This window comes from Helicoverpa armigera, chromosome 5 (genome assembly GCF_030705265.1).
Source record: "Helicoverpa armigera isolate CAAS_96S chromosome 5, ASM3070526v1, whole genome shotgun sequence".
NCBI lineage: Eukaryota > Metazoa > Arthropoda > Insecta > Lepidoptera > Noctuidae > Helicoverpa > Helicoverpa armigera.
In genome coordinates, this window is record NC_087124.1 from 8,921,152 (window position 1) to 8,935,586 (window position 14,435).

A 14,435-nucleotide genomic window follows, 5' to 3' on the forward strand; every position below is an offset into this window, starting at 1 on the left:
GAGCCACTTTAGCCTAACGTTTGCTATTTGCCTCCAAAATGATGTTAGATAATTGTACTGTCTAGTCTTTTATGAGCCTTTGTTTATGTATTTTATTGTTCAATTTAATTCTTCCGTGACGATGTAGGCCCCCTAGGATTGTAAATATGACGTGATAGTGACGTAACACTGTCTAAATTAATGTATCAATGAAGGCCGTCGCAATTATACAAGTAATAATACAACAAAAAAGTTTTATAAAAAGTTAATTGCAATCCCAAGCTTTACTGTACCTACAGGGTCTAGGTGTTAGACCCGTCGGCAATAAAGATGCAGTAAAAGGAATTAATTCACGTAATTCCCTCCATGTGGCCGTTGTCCAACAATCTCGTTTCCTTAACTTAATCACTATAAATGACTCACTATGGCGAAGGTCGTCGGCCCGATGTTGAAGCGGAGCCGCGGCAAATTGATGCTTCTTTAAGGAAGTTCCGAGAACCACAACAACTTACAAAAAAGGCCTTCCCTCCCAACCACTGCCAGAATCACGATTTTAATCGCGCTAAAGTGTAATGGAACGCGTGCTTACTCTTTTGCATTTTCATCATAAAATGATGGGCAATTTGAAATTCAAAGTTTAGCATCCGTGGTTGTATTTTTTGCAAGGCATTTTTTATAGGAATTGTTATTAACAAGGCATTTTATATAAGATACGGTTGTTTATTTATTGTAATGAAACCTGATTTTAAACTGTTTACAAACTACGAGTAACGGCATGCAGCGCCAAATAAATAACGAAGCTATTTCATAAATTATCCGTGTAAACGTTTACGGCATAGCTAAAACGATCAATCATTTTGATAATTTATTGAATCTGCTGCCGAAACTGTATAGAAGGTGGTCTGGTTACGTTTTTTTAGTAATTTTAAAGATTAAAACATATTTTCTTGCCTGTAGACACAATTTTATGGTTCATTTGTGTGTAATAGAGTTTCTTGCAATATATGGACAAGTACAGTAGACTGCATATCAGTGGTAACTGTCATGCACCTTAACTCAATAGTAATAAGTACGATTTTCCTATAAAACTGTTACCACTGACCTGAAGTTGACTGTACATAAGTTTAAAAAATATGCGTATAATACGCTAGATGTTTTCGGTCTACCTACATTTGATTGTTACTTTTCCGCAACCGTCGTCGTGGAAAAGTTGACAGCAATGTGCAATGAATAAAGACCGCAGAATCTCGTTATATGTGTGTAATATGAATAAAATGTAGACAAAGATCAATATGGCATAATTACAACGGCAATTACCACAATTGAAATGCAGCACGATTAAATTCAACACAAACGCATTCAAGGACGGCGGTTATACGAAAGCGCAGTGCGCAACAATTGTGCCTGCCTACACGGTCAAACTTATTGGCTATTCAACGAGCCCAGATAGACTGTCTATAAAACAGATTGGTCACACGACGTAATTGCACGGGTCAAGGCGATTTTGTACGATACATTCTGTGGTTACGAGCAAAATAGTGACTCAGTTCCTAAACATTCCTCCCTAATCAACCCGTTTACGTTACAAAGGAGAATTCGTTTTCTTAAGTACCCTTTTAGAAAGGTAAAATGTGGTTACTGCATTAACTGCTCGAAAAGCGATTAAAATAGTTTTGAAGTCGATGAACTAGAACAGTGTGACTGATAAAAGATAGAAACATTTTACGTTAGAAATTAGGAATTATCAGTAGAGCTGACGACGCGGCGATGGCGACTTAGCTTCGGTCCATAAATCTTAATAGTCCATCAGGTGCTTACGCTCCGAAAGTGGGTACAAACATTCGTTCCACTGCAGTATTTCATAGACACTAAATTTGAGACATTTCCAAGACTGTTACTTGTTCGCTATGGTTCCCTCTGACATTTGCACGAATGCATCCAAAGCGATGTTTTGAGTAATATCTACAATTTGACCTATTGCGCTCTCTGGAATCCGATAGAATGTAGACGTAGCTCACATTAAGCCGCGCTATACCTACATTATTTCTGAATTCCATGTCAAGGAATTTAAAATAAGGATAATATTATATCGATTAAAGGCAACAAAATGGCGCAGAGCATAATACTCGTAAATGATAATATTGAAGTATCCACAACAATTTGTAGTCCAATCATGAACTACGATCGTTGATGATCATCATGAATATAAACTATTGTTGATTCATGATTCATCGAACTGGGATCTTTTTTTATCAGTTTTGTGTTTCAAATAAAACGATTTTCAATCTACCTGGCTTCACCATTCAAGTTCTGCGGTTAGCGAACCTAACATTATGCAGCCCCTTAATAAATTCCATCTTCAAAAATCATCGTTACTTATCCATGTGTGTAAACTTTTATGGCATTATATTTAAAAAGTGTAAAAGTTATGTGCATTTCATAATATCCAGTATTCATATATCTGATCATAATAACAGGTTGGAAACATGACAGGCAACTAGTACTGTCGTTATTCATTGAGGTATGGCTAAGTGGGTCTCAGCGTCTCGTCGCCCTTGCCTATCGGTCCACTCTCCGTATTGAATGTCATTGTCTATTCAATTGTATCTATTGTGTTTCAATCTGCAACTTCGTTACTCAGATTATCTAGCAGGTAATCTTATTTTGTGAATTTGTTTTTTTACCTGAATTTGTTGGCACGAGTACCAAAGTGTTCGATTGTCACAATAAGGCCAGTCATTGTCAGGTCAAGGCACCCGTTTTAACGCTACTTTAGTGTAACATACTACCAGAGCTTGACGGTAACAGCTTCCTTTATTTCTTCTGCCAAGTCACGTTCTTCTCTTAAGTATTATTTAAACACCGATAAGGATAACAGAAGTTTAGTGGAAACGAAACAAGGTTCATTTTTAACCGACTTCCCAAAAAGGAGGAGGTTATCAATTCGGCCGGTATGTTTTTTTTTTTTTTCTATGTATGTACATCGATTACTCCGAGGTTTATGGACCGATTTACGTGATTCTTTTTTTGTTCGACTCGGAATAGCTGCCAGTTGGTCCCATAGTCATCAGGTCAGGATCTGATGATGTAAACCCTGAGAAATCGAGGGCAACCTTCGAAAGTTGTAGGCATACATAGAGTAAAAACTTGATACTCAGGTGTACGCCTAAAAGCACTATTCAACAGTGAAGATTTGGAGCTGACCTGATGATGGAGACCAGAGAAAGTCGAGGGAACTCGACAATTGAATATGTAAAATACCTCGTATTTGGACTTATATTCTTTGTATTGATGAGAACTTCCCACTTGTATGGATAGTGACAACTATACGTATCACTGAAAAGCTTTAAATAAAAAACTTTTTTACAAAAAAATTAAACCGACTTCCCAAAACACTAAAAAGCAAAAAAAAAACTATTTTTAGGTGCATCGGCCTAGAAGTCGGTGGCAAAATTAACTTAGTAACATCCATTAGACACCGAATTCTAGGCCGATGCACCTGAAAATAGTTTTTTTTTGCTTTTTAGTGTTTTGGGAAGTCGGTTTAATTTTTTTGTTGTACCTTATTTTTTAATCAAAAGTTTCAATGAATATATGTATATTATACTTAATAATCGTCATCGAAACAGGCCCTTGGTACGTAATTAACAGAGACATTCACAAAATCACCTCACCAATTCAGAGAAATCATATTTGTATGTAAATTGTCTTTCTTCATATTTATTCAAGCAGCTTACTTTAAACACAGTTCAATCATTACTCAAGGATATCGGGTATCCGTTCTAGGGCTTCCTGGTGCTTACAGTTGCTTGCGTTGTGTAAACCTGTCTTGTTGCTCAATTAATCGGTTTTCGTTTACTGTAAGACAATTTCGGGCTGTTAAATTGCACTTAACGACTTCCTTATGGTTGCTTGCTTTCAGTCTACAAACTTTTTCTTCTTTGTAACCAAGTTTTGGGAAGTGTTTATCGATATGACAAGTTGCATTCAATTCAATAGCTCTCGCTAAGGTATTGGCATGCAAGTACCAACTTGGCACGGCCCCTCACCTTGTAACACCATAAGTAATTCATTCCTTCCGTTCATTCTGACTTGAATGAATAGGTACTGAATCAACTCTTTCGAAATATCACTGTAGAACATAGTCAGGTTTTTCTACACTCCCATTTAGTTTTTGTTCCAGTATAATCTACGTAGGCCATTAATCTTTCATATGCTTGTACATTACTTCGTATTATACTTCTGATCAATGACGTAGGCAAACTGCGCGGAAAGGTATGTATGAATCATAACCCCTTTTTATTCCTTTAAACCCGAGCTGGGAATTCCCACGAGTTTATAGCTTCAGGCTTCGATTTCAAGTTCGTAGTATAGCTTATTTAATGACCGCAAGAGTTTGTTTTTATTTAGATTGCTGGAATAGAATTTTTTCATGTTATTTTGAACATTCGCAGTTTTGAGAATTGCGGCTACAATCTGCATCGTTTCAAGTTTTATTTGAAGGTAAGTCTTGGCTAACAGTCATCGTATTCGTGCCTTAAGATTGTCTTTTGTTACTTTGTGCGGGACATTGGCGAGTCGTAAAAAGGCTTTCATTAAATCATGCTGGGTGGCCAGTGCAGTGGATCGTACAAGGAAAACGGTTTTGCAGTAAAATGTGAGATGTTTTGGCACAATGCCAGACGTTGCATCAGACCGATGTCACTAAATGTTTGAAAAGCATTAGAACGGTAAATATTGAGGATACCTTCTTGTCATATGCAATCGTTTCCTCTTAGCTCTCTAATTAGAGAAGTTGTTATCAATTACTTCTTATTATTTATCTACAAACGAAACTATTATTTTGCTGTAGTAAAACATAAAAAAGATTATAGAACTAACTCCAATCATATAGACATGCTAAGATAAAAGAGGTGTGATGCATATTTAAATAGTTAGCCATTACTCACTATTTGAGAGAATGGAATGCAATTCAAAATACTAACAATTTACTCAGAATTAATTTCTGAGCCATGATTCCTTAATATCAACATTCCAATGAATGCGTTTGATTTTAGTGACACATGCGAGCTCATTCTATTATTAGAAAAACTCGTTTGAAACAAAAATGAACCTTATAAGAGAGCTGCTGGTTTTATTTAAGACTTTTGGATGCGTATAAGATCGATATCAATTTCCGAATCTCACAATGTTGTACTTAAAAATAGGTATTTAAATAAAGAACGACTTTCAAGGACGACTTTTTAAATTGCGTGTTGATCGTGCAGCGGTGCAGCGAGCGAATCTGTAAGTCGATCACGGTGACATGGCGCCATGCACGCACGCACCGTGTCCATAGGAATGCCACTAGCCTAGCCGCCCTCGGTCCCGTTGGCTACACCTACAGTTCAGAACATTACAATAAATGATTATTTATCATGCTTCCCATGTTAACATGCTCCGTAAATAGCCCTAGTGTGTCTTTGATCTTTAGATCGTCTAGGTTTTCCAAGTCGGTTTCTGCGAGTCCAAAAATAGCGTCTTCTTTCCTTGTATCTTGACAAGAATAGTTCTTGCCATAGCAAAGTTAATAGGCAAGAAAATTGGCCACTAAACCGATTCTCCCGTCACATAAAAGTCTTCGTTGCTAAAATATTGAGCAAAAGGTTCTCAAGTACTTATATGATGTGATAAAACAGCAAAGTACAGCCAATTCAGTCGAAAGTCATGCTCGCAAGGTAACCAATCCATTGACCTTTATTTAATTAATACGTAGACTGAACTACTAAACCATTGCAAGCTCATTTAAAAAGCTACCAATGCCAAGTAAAAAGTAAACATAGCTATCTAATTACAGTTGATACTAAGTGCATTGAATGTTTGTTTATTGAACGGACACCGCCAAAGACAGAAGGTAGGTAGGTGATTAGTAGGAGTGGTTGCTTACGTCAGCAGGTAAGTGGAGACTGGACACTTACTTAGTGCTCGTAGGTATGTATGTACATATAACTAATGAGAGTCAGGTTTCTGTATCAACACTGGCACGTGGATTTAATGTGCTAGTGACTGGCGTCATATTTAGAGAAGCTCTTATGGTTCCCTCCCAATCATTCCTTGATAGTATACTCCTTATAGCATTCAGTCTAGTGAGTTTATTTAAACTTGGCCGAACCGCTGATGTTTGATGAAATTCGATACGAAAACTACATTTGAAACCAACTTCCGTATTTGAAGTCAATTAAAAGTAACCAATATTGCAACTAAGATGGCCCGTTTCACTACAACGGCACATTCCTAGGCGTAGGTCAAGATTCGCATTGCCTAAGGTTTTTTACATCTTCGGCACACTTCCAAATTACTTTAAATAGATACTAATATGTTTTTTATTCAATTCAAACTGTAAGTAGCTGCATTTTTTTTTTATATCAGCACGTGCAGGTTCAATTACTTTCTAAACAGTAATTTGATTGAAAAAAAGTAAAATATTAGTACCTACCTAAACTATACACGCCAAATCAGGATTTGATTATATTTCTCAAGAGTCAAGATTATTAATTACTGTAATTATAGTCGGCGTGTGAATGTTGCATACCACAACTTTTATTGCCAACCAGGAATTTATTTACAACGTCGTAAGCGAGCTTTTGTTATACAAATGTAATGTAACAGTACTGCTGATAGATTCTGATTAACGTCCCGACCATTGCACTTGGACCTGCAGAAAGCATGCATGAGAACTGAACAATTTTTCCTGCATTATGATGAGTCTCAAAAAATATTGACTCTGACCATGTTCTGATATTTCATGGAAAAAGAACGATTTCTCTTCTCTCCCTTTTGAATCGACAAATGATGATTTTAATAATAAGTCAACATTAGGTAAATACCGCTGGTCTTTTGATAAACCATCATGAAACAAATGCAGATTTTTAAAGACTCTCTAAAATGTCTACCAGGGCAAAATCATAAAACTTCGTCGTGGGTAAAAACAATACTGCACATACCATTAACGTCCGAACGCGAGTGAGCGTGTGTGAAACGAAGCTTGTTGTCGAGCTGACGGTGCGAAAGGCTCTAAAATAAGTTATGGCTAATTCCCGGCTTCAGTCGGTGGCGTGGAATGCAGTACGGCGCATTGTACTCACTTATCTAAACACTCGGACCTGGCCGGCCACTAAATGCTGCGCCACTATTGGCTCCAGCCTGTGCCTCGAACAATCGTTATCATTTGACTTTTGCATTTTCAGTCTGTTGCTCAATATAAACACCTTTTCAATAAGAATAGCTGGTGGACAGATTCAGACTTTGACGCTTGCAGCTATTGAAGATATAACAAAGTCTTTATATTAAAATAATAACACTTTCATTGAAGAGAATACCCCATAGAATATGACGTTTGGACGCACCTATTTAATATTGTATTATTATATAGACAGGTGACAGGTGCATCAACAATGAACTAAATACAAATGACATTCAGAAAGTCGACGTACTTTCTCAATGTCATTTTCAGTATAGATAGTTCAACTCAGATTTGCGCGCGGCCCTATGTGTGCGTCGGCTTGTAAATATACAACTTTCATTCGTGTGACAGTGACGTCGTCCGAGCATGACGTGTTCTTATCGCTTTTTGTTATGGGTACAGTCGTTTACGAAAATGTGTAGTTCTTCACGGAGAAAATATTTAAGGAGTCAGGTAGCGTTTCAAAAAATGAAACTTTCAAAGCTTTTTATTATTACATTTTACAGTTTTTCATTATTTTCTCATACGTTTTTTCAAATTGACATTGACAGTATCTAAGAAATAAATGAGGTGAAATATCTAAGATGAATTAAATACTTCTTACATATTTTCTAGCTCGGGGTACGCGGACAATAAATAAAAGTGTGGACTAAGAATGTAAAAAGACGTATAATCTGGTATAATAATGTAAGCAAAATGTGTGGGGAATTTAAAAAAATTATATTGCTTCGCATGATGTCGACCAAAATAAGACGGAAATAATGAAAGTCATAAATGAACGTTTAAGTCAAACTGATGAAGGGGTGTTGGGTAATACTTGTCGACATATACAAAAGAAAAAAGAAGAATACTATAACCCATCATCATCATCATCATCAAAGTCGTTCCCCCATAGATTGGGGATCGTGACCATCATTAGTCACTGTCAGCAATGAGGCTGGGCCGGGATAATTTCCTCCAGGTGCTCCTATCAGCAGCAGTGTGTATAGCTTCGTGCAGACGGAGTTGCAGATGAGATTGGGTTTGGTCACACCATCTTGCAGGAACACGGCCCCTTCGTCTTTTCCCCTCCACTTTACCCATTATGATGAGTTTTTCCAGGGACTCTGGACCACTACGTGCTATATGCCCAAGGAATTTTAGCATGCGGGATCGGCAGATATCATACAGGCGCACAGTGATTTTAAGCTCCTTCAGGATTGATTCGTTCCGTCTGAAGGCTGTCCATGGTATGCGCAGCATCCTACGCCAGATCCACATCTCAAAGGCATCAATTCGTGCTCTTACGTTGGCTTTGATTGTCCATGTTTCGGAGCCGTATAAGAAAATAGGAAACACAAGTGCGTGGACAAGTCTCACTTTTGTACGCTTGGTAATATTTTTGTTTTTCCAAATTTTCTCAAGTTTGGTCATGGCACCTTTTGAAATCTGGATACGTCTTATGATTTCTCTATCGCAGTTGCCATCGTTAGTGATGAGAGATCCGAGATAATTGAAGTCCCTGACGCGGTCTAACGAGTTGAGGCGGATGCAGTTGGTCAAAACTATAACATGTAGTCAAAATTTATAATTGACCTTGGTGAGAGTAGCGAATCTGAAAATTCATCATTTATTTTTCAAGTAGCGATTCAGAATCATTATAAATAAATAAACATTAAATTACGTAATAACTGTTTTTCTTTAAACAGCCGTATACAACCCCTAAATAACTTTATTTGTACCCGACTGTACCTCTTGTCACGCACACAAAGTCACTGTATATGTACAAGGGTTACCCACACATAAGGCCGCGCGCAAGACTGAGTTGAACTTACTATACACCTTTGACGCAATTGGATGTTCAGGTTCAGCGATTGAAGTCATGGTCAATATGATACAAATATTTAATGTTTATAAATAAGTAATTTCATTTCGTATTATAAAAGTTCAAAGGACCAGCCACAAATACTTATGTGAAAAGTTATTATTAGAAGTAATCTTCTTTTAAAAAGGAAAGCAATTCAACACGATAAAATATCGCTGTCCATTCACATAAGTCAGGCTATTAATTCATCAAGTTGATACCCTAGCAGTAAACATACCAGGTTCTCTTTGAAAGGGGTGCATTTCTTTGGGAGCTTTGTTACCAGCGTAACATGACCTCTTAAACCAATTACAAGCCCCGAGAAGCGTTCGGGCTCTCTGTATTTTGAACGGTCACATTTACCTGGTTGTGTCAGTTGGATGGGCTAATGAATAGACTCGGTTCTTTGTCCAAGCCAGACTAATAAGAATACTGCCAACAGAGAATTGTGCGAATTGTTACGCCTAGATGGGCGTGCATAAATGACAAGCGGGTAAAAACTGATTACCTTTTGGATATCTGTGTGAAATTGATTTATCGCAGAAAATGTAATTTCTTCTACACGTGTGTCATACGATATCATTAAGTGAGAAGCCAGTGGGTAGTGACGTTTTTGTTGATGTTGACAAATATTTAATTTAGTTGTTTCAAGTGTCATGTGTTATAATCAGCGTCAGAACTTCTCTAATGAAATGTTAGCTTAATTTCTTTAGAAACCATTTTGAACTGAGATTGAATTGTATGCTGCAGGTAGGTTCAAATCAACCAAAGTCACTAATCATTGTGTATTGTCCTAAAACCTTTTGTGTTAAGAGTACAATGTGAATCATTAGTTTGTTCGGGAAGGTTTCATTGGATGAATCTGTTTGACTTGTAGCCATTCACCTTTCATCAATTTAGTCTGTCTGGTCCATTGTGTCCTGCGTGCCGTATATGCTGTCGCCGCACATATGTGCCGGTCTATTGATTTAGTCCAACGTCGGAGGGGCGTGATTCAAGCGTGACGCGAGGTATGCCCGCGTATTCATTAGGGAATACTGCAATTCAAGGGCATGTTTTATGTATAGATTTTAGTTCCAGGGGTGGCCTGTTAGTCATGCTTCTAGCAAAAAGTGCAGTCACGTACTCCCCACTTGTTAATATTGATGAATTACGTTACGGCTCCTGTAATTATGTATAAATATATGCGCGCTGTTTCGCATACTGCCTTGGTGTACTTTATGATAATTACGTTCATGGCAAATATTTGTTCACCGATGTAGAACTGCAAAAAGTTGTTGGTAAGACGAATAGAAAATGCTTGTGTCATACTGTTTACACTCTGCTTTCTCCCTTTTTCCCCCTTTTAAAGGTAACCTAATATTGCGATTATAAAAGAAGTCAATAGTTACCAGAGGAAACAATAAACTATCTCACATGACGGATCAGGTATAATCTTTGCTAAGGGCGCAGCAATACGTATAACTGGCTAGTCATGTAGCAAAAAACTGGTAGTTTTGCGGTTGACAAAGCCTGGGATGAAGAGGTCTAAGCTTTCACTTATAACTTGATTTATATGGATGCTTCAGAATACATTTATAAAAGCATCGTAAGCGGATTTATGGTTTCAACTCTATACTCCTCGCCTTTAGATTCCGCAAATACTTTGCCATAAATGGCATTCGAAGCTAAGGATATTTCTCAAATACCCAGGAGCTTTCATTTTATAATAAAAGGGCATATGTAAAAGCTTGACCGCCACCTCAAGCTCATATTGCGTTACTGCAGCAAGTCAAGTGTGTTGTTAAGTGTGCATTCTACGATTCTCTACAAAATCATCAATCATCCTTTTGTTACCAGATTCGTCCAGTTCTTCCCCTGTACAATCCTCAATTCCACTTACTAAATTCTCTGCGGGAACATTCTTTTGTGCCTTTATAATATTTGCGAACTGGCAGGTTGACACTTGCCGTGACTCAAAGGTAAGCTTTTGCTTTCGTCATCTGGTAAGCATTGTCATTGAACCACGCTGTTCCTATTTTGGGCACACTTCAAATCCTATGCGGTTAAATTCTCATGTTCTTTTGCATTCTGTTTTTTTTTTTGTGATTGGTTTGTTTTAGTAAGCGAACAAAACCACAAATGAATGTGTTTCGTTTGCCTAATTACATATATACACTTCTATCGCCTTTCGCAAGATCAGTGGAGCAACTTTGTAGCATCATTATAAATGTCTTAGATGCGCCAAAGATATCGTTGTGTAATCTTATTAGAATGTTAACTGAATTTATGGATCTTCCTTGTTCAAGATATCTTCGTTACCTTCTCGAAGGCAGTGGCTTACAAAACGTAAAGTTCAAATGGGTATATAAATTTATATATTTTTAGTATCCACATCCATGTTGGTTCCGTTTATGTATTTGATCAGTTGATTTGGCAGTACAGAAAGCAATACTTGTAGTTAGTAATGGTATGAAACAGTGTTGCGAGGAAGTGTGAATGATGTTATGACGATAAGCTGCAGACTACAAGCTGCATGTGTATACATCATTACCGTTTTAATGAACAGTATCTGACGAGAACTGTGTGCGATTGATAAAAAACAACGTTTTCACTTTCGCTGAGATCTTAATTAAACAGTCGCCGAGGTTTTAAAATGTCACCGAGCACCTTGACGACACATTCGAACTTTAACGTAACTAACTCTCGCCGGGAGTCTGGGCAAGTCCCCACGCAAATATAAGGATCTCGGACACCAAGGACCTGTTATCCCTCTCACGAGATAGAAAGTAAAGATAAAGGACCATTTAAAACGTTAATAAACTTACCGGAGTGTTATGTTTATTTTTCCACCCACTAATATACAAAAACCGCATTTGCGTGGCCAGGGTGCACGCAATCGTCCCGTTATACGGCTTGATTCACCATTGTTCATAAAAACATGGGATATTGATGAGTTTTATGCACTTGTATGTTTAAACTTGCGATAAAGCAAGTTTTTGTAATGCACATGTACCGAAGCGACACAGGCGACCCGGGTGGCGGCGCGCGGCGTACTGCTGGCTGGCCGGCTATACTCGTTTGGGCACGCGGTGCGGCTCGGAAGCGGCCGACGCGCCTGGGACCGTGAAAGAAGGGCCACAACCCGACTGCGTTTTTTGTCCCATCTAAGATTAGCAACAACAACGTCTGGCTGGGCCATTCAAAGGGGTTCGGATTGGGCACCCGCTTTGAACGCAGTTTTAGCACTTTAGAACCGATAGCTCACGCTTGCAGTGTTGAAATGTAGACTTGGTAACTGGGTTTTGGGTTAGATTATTCCGTAATTCTAATTTTGCTGTACATAAATAACATTCTTGTTTAAACTGAGAGATGTTATCCAGAGTTGGTTAGCTTGGTAATAATATCGGCAAACTGCTGTCTGGGTTGGACTTTTTTTTGTTTTTATATCCTGGTGGGGTCAGCTGGGATGTAATGTTAGGATACAAATGTGCCATTCTAGTCGAGAGGCCGAGTGTGTCAGACTTCCGGGATTGCCGGCATGGAAGCCACGACGTAATGTAATAGAAAACGTATTGCACAATTTCCTGATCTGTTGGATTACCTACTGGGTAGGGTACTGGACTGAATCGTATGTTTTCTGCATTTGGTGATTTATCAGCTACTTACAAAAATGCTTATTTGAATAAAAAGTATCATTATTATAGTATGCATTAGGCACCTTACCTGACTAATGAGGTTTATTATCAAAGTATTTTTTTTTTCAATGCCCAATTCTTTCTTTAACTTCCCAAAAAGAAGGAGGTTCTCAATTCGGATGTTTGTTTTCGCATATCTCCGTCGTTTACCAGCCGATTTGAACAATTATTTTTTTTGGTTGAAAGGGTTTGCCTACTTTCCGTTGTCATTTTATTTATTTTATGAGACGTAACTAAACAAACAGTTTAAAATACATATACCTATATATATAAAATAATTAATCGAACATTACGCCAATTATGCAGAACACGGCATAGTATTATTATAATTAGCCGATAGTGACATAAATTAGCAGGTGAGCATTATAGTTTTTAGTGTGTGTTTGTGTGAGTGTGTGTGTGTAGGGTCTGCATGGTGGTGTGGTGAAGTGTGTAAGTTCGTGTTCATGGTGTTTTCATTCTAATTGTGTGATTGATTCAGGATTGCAACTTTTTTCTAACGCTTTCGTCTGTTTAAAAAGTGTTGAAAACTTTTCGTTGTATAAAGCGGGAAGGCGCAGAAATGTGGACCTTTTCATACAGTTCGTGGAAGCCGAAGGAATCGCTAACAGAGTAGTAAGACATATACCTACTACTCTACTACTACTACATGGTATCTACGTCGTTGAATTGAATTTAACCGAGAATTTATTAGTCAATTTTATTATTAAGGGCAGTTTTGCTGTAGGTATGACCTCACGTCATTCATCTGCCGTCTATCCTATGAAATATTTAAATTATGGTATCGGAATTTTTGATTAATTATGGGCAAATGTAGCGCTATTGAGTCGAACGTTGTAAGTAATATTGCTATAAATTATTTTCATTTTAATTGGGTACTTATTACGCACTGTTCCCCTTATTTCAATATTGTTTGATGGCCATAATTTGTCACTGTTATTTGTTAATAGTCCCACGTAACTGGTTGTATTGTTATAAGGTTAAAGTACTTACCTATTTACGTACAAGATATAATAAGCATGAAGGTATTTTTCAACTTGTTTACACAGTCCTTTAAAATCAACATTGTCGATTAATGTGTTTAACCAAGTTGAATTAATATTATGATAAACATGTACATGTTATCAGAGTCAAATTATGAGAGACTAAATACAGTGCCTAAACTACCCTCTAAGCCCGAAATTTAGGACACCTCTGTATATCCCCACCCTTAACAATGATACTAAAAGTAAAATGTACCTAGGTATATAATTATGTCTAACTGTTTTCCTTCATTCCCTGGGAACTTCTGCTCGTACCTGGAGCCCATATTACTCGGGACTCGGGAATAGTCCAACTTCCTAACAGTGCAGGAATTTTCCAAATCGGTCCAGTAGTTTCGGAACCTTCAGGGTACAAATAAACCATCAAAAAATTCTTTTATTAGGGTGTGCACTTTTTAAGGGGCGTGTGAACCTATCTTCTTTACAATACAATAAAAATATCACAACTCTATCATAAAATACCTACTTGGTTTTATTTTAGAATTAAAAAGTGCACTCTTATTGAGACACCCTATAAGAACCTTATTTAATGTAATTTTAGACTATTTTACTATGATCTTCTAAGCAAAAAATAAGTAAGTATCCTAAATGTATCGCGAGAATTGATACCAACCAGTTAGGTACGTATTTGGTATTAGATATGCTGTGACCGCAACTGACTCGCGCTTCCT

The 14,435-nt window shown here is 37.5% G+C and overlaps 1 protein-coding gene across 2 annotated transcripts in view; it reads right to left on the reverse strand.

Annotated features, from left to right (window-relative positions):
* LOC110382186 (beta-1,4-glucuronyltransferase 1) overlaps positions 1-12,118 on the reverse strand; it is a 57,457-nt gene extending 45,339 nt beyond the window's left edge. The window contains exon 1 of one of the 2 annotated variants that reach the window (XM_064034582.1): positions 11,852-12,118. The gene's annotated coding sequence lies outside the window, so the exon portion shown is untranslated. The remainder of the gene's footprint in view (positions 1-11,851) is intronic. The other variant, XM_021342694.3, reaches the window with a different exon arrangement.
* Positions 12,119-14,435: the final 2,317 nt, after the last annotated feature.